Consider the following 5323-nt stretch of genomic DNA (forward strand, 5'->3'; position numbering starts at 1 on the left):
GATTCAGACAAAGAACTGAAGGGACATCTGTGAAACCTTGCTGCTGCCACCACGAGCTTTAACATCTACCCCCCAGGCAATCGGCTGCCTCTTCTCTGGGCAGTTCCTACTTGTGACCTAGAATTGAGGGTGGTGGCTCCAGGCAGAGTTAACATACAGAGGAATCAAGAACCAAGAAGGGGATGGATATGTATCCTGGAGCTCCCCAGAGGGGTCACGTATAATTCCCCCAATGAGGGTGTGTCCACAGATCCTCTTTCCCAGTCCTCTCCTTGGGGAGCCACTTTCAAGGTGATCACTTCCTCCCCCACTGCCCTCGCGCAAGTGACTCAGAAATGAAGCCAGGACAGCCCATGGGGAGGGGGAGAGCAGAGGGAGTCCCCAAGGCCAGGCAGGGCAGCAAGGGGGGTCCCCCAGCATCCCTGGAGCTCCTCCTGCCGTCTCCCTTTGCCTGAGCCTCCTCCTGCTCCCAGAGCCTGGGGCACCACCACAGACACCATTCCTTCAGCTCTCACCCTGCCGCCTGCCCAGCCGCTCTGCAAGACTCAGCGGACAGTGAACTGAACCCTAGTCTACCTTTCCACCTCCCACCTGGAGGGGAGGGGTGACAGGGTTGTTCACAAGGTCACATCTGATTCCACCTCTCCTTCAGCTGGTTGATCCCCTCCCCTGCCCATTCTGAGTGTCTGCGATTAGGATCCTCTCACATAGTGGTCTTACTCAATGGTGGGTGGTCTTAAACCCTTTTTTAAAATTAAGTAACATTGGTTTATCATGTTCTAGAAGTTTCATGTGAACAACACTGCACTTCGACTTCTGTGTATGCTGCAGTGTGCTGCTGTAGTCTCTGCTTAGTTGCTCAATCGTTTTGACTCTTTGCAACCCCCATGGACTGCAGCCCAGCCGGGTCCTCTGTCCATGGGATTCTCCAGGGAAGAATATTGGAGTGGGTTGCCATGCTCTTCTCCAGCTGCAGCATACTCACCACCAAAATTTAGTTGGAAAAATCCCTATGTCGCAGAATGAAGAAATCACAGGAGTTTAAATTAAGGGGGATTCAAAGTCATGTCCAAGAAGTGTCTGACACTTGACCTTGGGTTCCACCTCTGAGCTTTCTGCTCACTGACCTTGGGCTGTCCCTTTTCCTGTCTGAGTCTCACGTTCTTCTGTGAAATAAGAATAATGCCTCCGTGTGTTCATGTACCAGGAGACACATCCTACATCGTGTCCCAGCCCCCCATATATATATATATATCCTAGTTGCCTATGTCTTACCTTCAGTTCCGTAACCTCTAGATCCCTGAAATCACACAGGGATATTGGTCACTCATTTGAGCAGTGATCTTGCCCTGTACTGATCCGAGGTTAGTTATTTTCATTATATTATTTATCCCATTTCATGTGAATATTCTTTTGTTTCACTGCCAAAACATGGAGCACGCATGTGCAGGGTGCTGCCAGTCTCTGCTGGCAGCAGGAACTCACAAATCACACACGCCTGGATTCTTTCTCTGTGAGTGTGCGCACGGGCTCATTGGTTCAGTCGTGTTCAGTTCTTTGCGACCTCAGGGACTATAGCCCACCAGACTCCTCTGTTCTTGGGATTTTCCTGGTAAGAATACTGGGAGTGGGTTACCATCTCCTATTCCAGGTGATCTTCCCAACCCGGGGATCAAACCCACGACTCCTGTGTCTCCTGCATTGACAGGCGAATTCTTTACCACTGTAACACCCTAGAAAGCCCTCATTCTCTTTCTAAAAATTATAATTGTAGATTCCTGAAGACATCTAAATCCCAGGATTAGATAATGATTCTGGAGGGTTGGAAGCCCAAGATCATCAAGGTAGTGGCGGTTTCTGGTGAGACCTCTCCGCCTGGCTTGCAATTCTTAGCTGCCCTCTAACTGTGTCTTCACATGGCCTTTCCTCTGGAGGAGGGGGCAGGAAGAGAGAGAATCTGGTGTCTTCTTTTCTAATAAAGACAACACTCTTATTGGATTAGGGGCTCACACTTACGACTTCATTTTACCTCAATTGCCTCTTTAAAGGCCCAGTCTTCAAATACAGTCACTGGGGGTTAAAGCTTCAACATATAAATTGGAGGGTGATGATGGGAAAAGCAGTTCTATCCATAACCCCCGGTGACTCTACCAACAGTGCCCAGGTGATCACTACTCAGGAAGATGAATTTCAACAATTTATACTAAATAGCATTTTTTTAAAATTTTGCTCTAGAAGTTGTTTCAGTTATCATATTATGATAACAAAAGCAGATCATTCTTAAGGCATAAACTTTGTTTATTAATTTAAATAAAAATATACGATCCCTGTCACACATAGATACAATTCTGAAAGGTTACTTCTATGAGTTGTGAGCGAATTTGGTATCCTTGGCCTCCAAAGAGAAGACTTCAACCTGGAGCCAGAGACAAGGCTGGATCACTCAGAGCTCTTTTGTAGTAGAGTTTTTATTAAAGTGTAAATGGGGTAGAGAAAGCTTCTAACAAGGACTTCAGAAGGGGACAGAGAGAGTGCCCCCTTGCTAGTTTTTAGCAAGGCATTATATACCTGATAGCAAGCTGCTGATCGGATAAAAGAAATGCCTCAGACAGAGAGTGCTGTACCGGGCTCCTCTCCCACAACGTGCATTTTGAGATAGAATGGCACAAGGGGACTCACCTCTGGCCATAAAACAATTGACATGAATCTTGAAGAAAGGCAGATTTCCAAGCAAAAGAATAGTTTCAATAACACAGCTTAAGAAAAACATTTCCATGAGAAATACACATTGGTTAGCTCAAGGTCTGAGAAAAAGTTAAGTTCAGGGGGCACCAGGTAGCGTCATGGCAACACAGGATTACAAGGAGCGTTTTAATCTCATGTAGATAAGGGGGAAACGTCTGCCACTAGCAGTTTATTTCCTCCTGCCACGTGGGGACCCCTGTCCTTCCTCCCTGACTGTAGTCCTTTATTTCCCCCTTTTCATTTAGGAGAATATGGCTACTAGGGAAAAAGGGTGGCAATTCTGTTCAGACTGCTTTGAGCTGGCCAGGGACACAGACCCTAAATTGCTGAGGCAGCATGTTCTGCTTACCCTCATATTGAGGATCTTTGATCCAGGAGGCCCCAGGTAATAGTTGGAGAAGGCTGTGGCACGTGCCATTTGTAACTTGAAAGCCTTCATGTGGCTAGAAACAAGATGAACCAATCAGTGCATACATATGTGGAAACCATGCACCTGATGCGCTAAGTCACTTCGTCCTGTGCGACTCTTTGCAGCCCTATGCACTGTATGTAGCCCGCCAGGCCCCTCTGTCCTTGGGATTCTCCAGGCATGAATACTGGAGTGGGTTGCCACGCCCTTCTCCAGGGGATCTTCCTGACCCAGGGGTCAAGCCCACATCTCCTACATCCCCTGCGCTGGCAGGCAGAATCTGTACCACCAGCGCCTCCTGGGAAGCCCAACTACGCACGTAGTATCATATTATACCAGAGAGAAGGCTGATGTCCTCAGAGAGTACGTGGATCATTGGTAGTCAGTGACTAACCTAGTGAATAGCATAAAATACTGGGGAATATTGGAAAACTAACAGATTTCTCTGGACATGGTTTATCTTGCCCTTCTGAGACACCTGTAGATCTTTATGAGATTAGTTTAGAAAAGGGTCTCATTTAGTTCAGAGAATTGTCAGAGTCCAGTATAGTTCTGGGCTAATCAGAGACTAAAGAACCTTTGTAAAGAGAAGTAGGCTTGGGAATCAAGAGTCCTATTTTGAATCAGCATGTTTTAGGCAAAGGTATGGAATTCATGATAAGCATTGGTTAGGAATTTCTGTAATGTCCTCCAGAGCCAAGTGACCACTAACATCCTATTTCCCACTATTCCTTGATGAGAGGTAGAAGGCATAAGAATATTCCCAGCTCTAAAATAAACTGCACTCCAACGCCTATGAATCCTAAGATAAATATTTTTTTTAATAGAAGAAACTCACTGAATCAAAACGATTGCTAAGCAGAGCAAATGCAGTGTACATAAAACTAAGGTAAGAAACCTCTTAATTACACAGGAAATCAATGGAAGGATTAATGATTTTGAGAGAAGAATCATTTTTCCTGTGGCCCCACTGCTGTGAATGATATCTTCACGAGCCCTGGCCACCTTCTCCAGTGAATATTGGGGACCTATTACTAGTCTCAACTAACCAATTCATTCCGGTTTGGAGGGCTGCTGCAAACTGCTGGAATTCCCTCCTTGGAGGATGAAGGGAGAGCTACTCCTCTTATGCTAGATTCCTTTGTTACGGATCCTGTGGGTTTATTGTAAATAGGACCTCTGCGGCCAACAACTATTACTCTTCCTCCATGTGACAAAAAATTTTAAATCTTCGCTAAGTTTGACATTAGCAAACATTTCAAATAATCATATCACCTCTTTCTTTACCAACAGATTTCTTAGTTTTATCAATATTATTAGCTTCTTTGGGATGAAACACTTTGTGGGCTCCATTTTGCAAAACAATCTTTTGTCCTTCCTCAGTAGTAGCTGTGCCCAAAATCTTTAAGCCATAAGCTCTAACCATGTGGCATGCTGCTCTTCCAGCTCCTCCACCTGCCCCAGAACACTTTCTCCAGCTTTCACACAGACACTGTGGAGCAGAGCTTGATAAGCAGTAAAACATGAGATGCTGATGGCAGCTTCTTGTTTAAAGTCCCGTTTTTTGGGAAGTGTGTAAACAGTGTGAAGGGCTTCCAGAGCAAACTCGGTGTAGCCCCCAGAGACCGTCCTGGTAGTGAATATCACCTTTCTTGAAAGCAGATACAATCTCTCCAGCAGCTTCTACTATCCCAGCCACATCTCAGCTAGGAGTATACGGTAGAAGTGGTTTTATACTGTGAGTGCCAGAGCGGATATATGCGTCCACTGGGTTTACACCACATGCTTGGACTTTGTTGGAACCTGGTGGTGTTTCAGAATTGGTACAGCAACATCCGACTGGAGTTTCAGCACTTTCGGTCCACCAAATTTAAAAAAACTCAAATAGCTCTCTTCAACTTCTGTTGCCATGGTGATCTAGATACCTGTTCTAGAGTGGATTGTCAAATCTGTGAGCCCTCCCCAGGTTACACAGGGTTAAAAAAAAAAAAAAAGCTACCCAATACCATTTATGATCCACCACAAAATCTTCTGCGCTTTCCCAGTGACTCAGACAGTAAAGAATCTGCCAGCAATGTGGTAGATCTGGATTTTATCCCTAGGTTGGGAAGATCCCCTGGAGAGGCAATGGCTACTCACTCCAGTATCCTTGCTTGAAGAACCCATGGA

General features: G+C 45.7%; 1 pseudogene; it reads right to left on the bottom strand.

The window, feature by feature from the left end:
* Positions 1-2362: 2362 nt before the first annotated feature.
* LOC108635450 lies at positions 2363-5065 on the bottom strand (annotated as a pseudogene).
* Positions 5066-5323: the final 258 nt, after the last annotated feature.

This window comes from Capra hircus, unplaced genomic scaffold (assembly GCF_001704415.2).
Source record: "Capra hircus breed San Clemente unplaced genomic scaffold, ASM170441v1, whole genome shotgun sequence".
Classification (NCBI taxonomy): Eukaryota; Metazoa; Chordata; class Mammalia; order Artiodactyla; family Bovidae; genus Capra; species Capra hircus.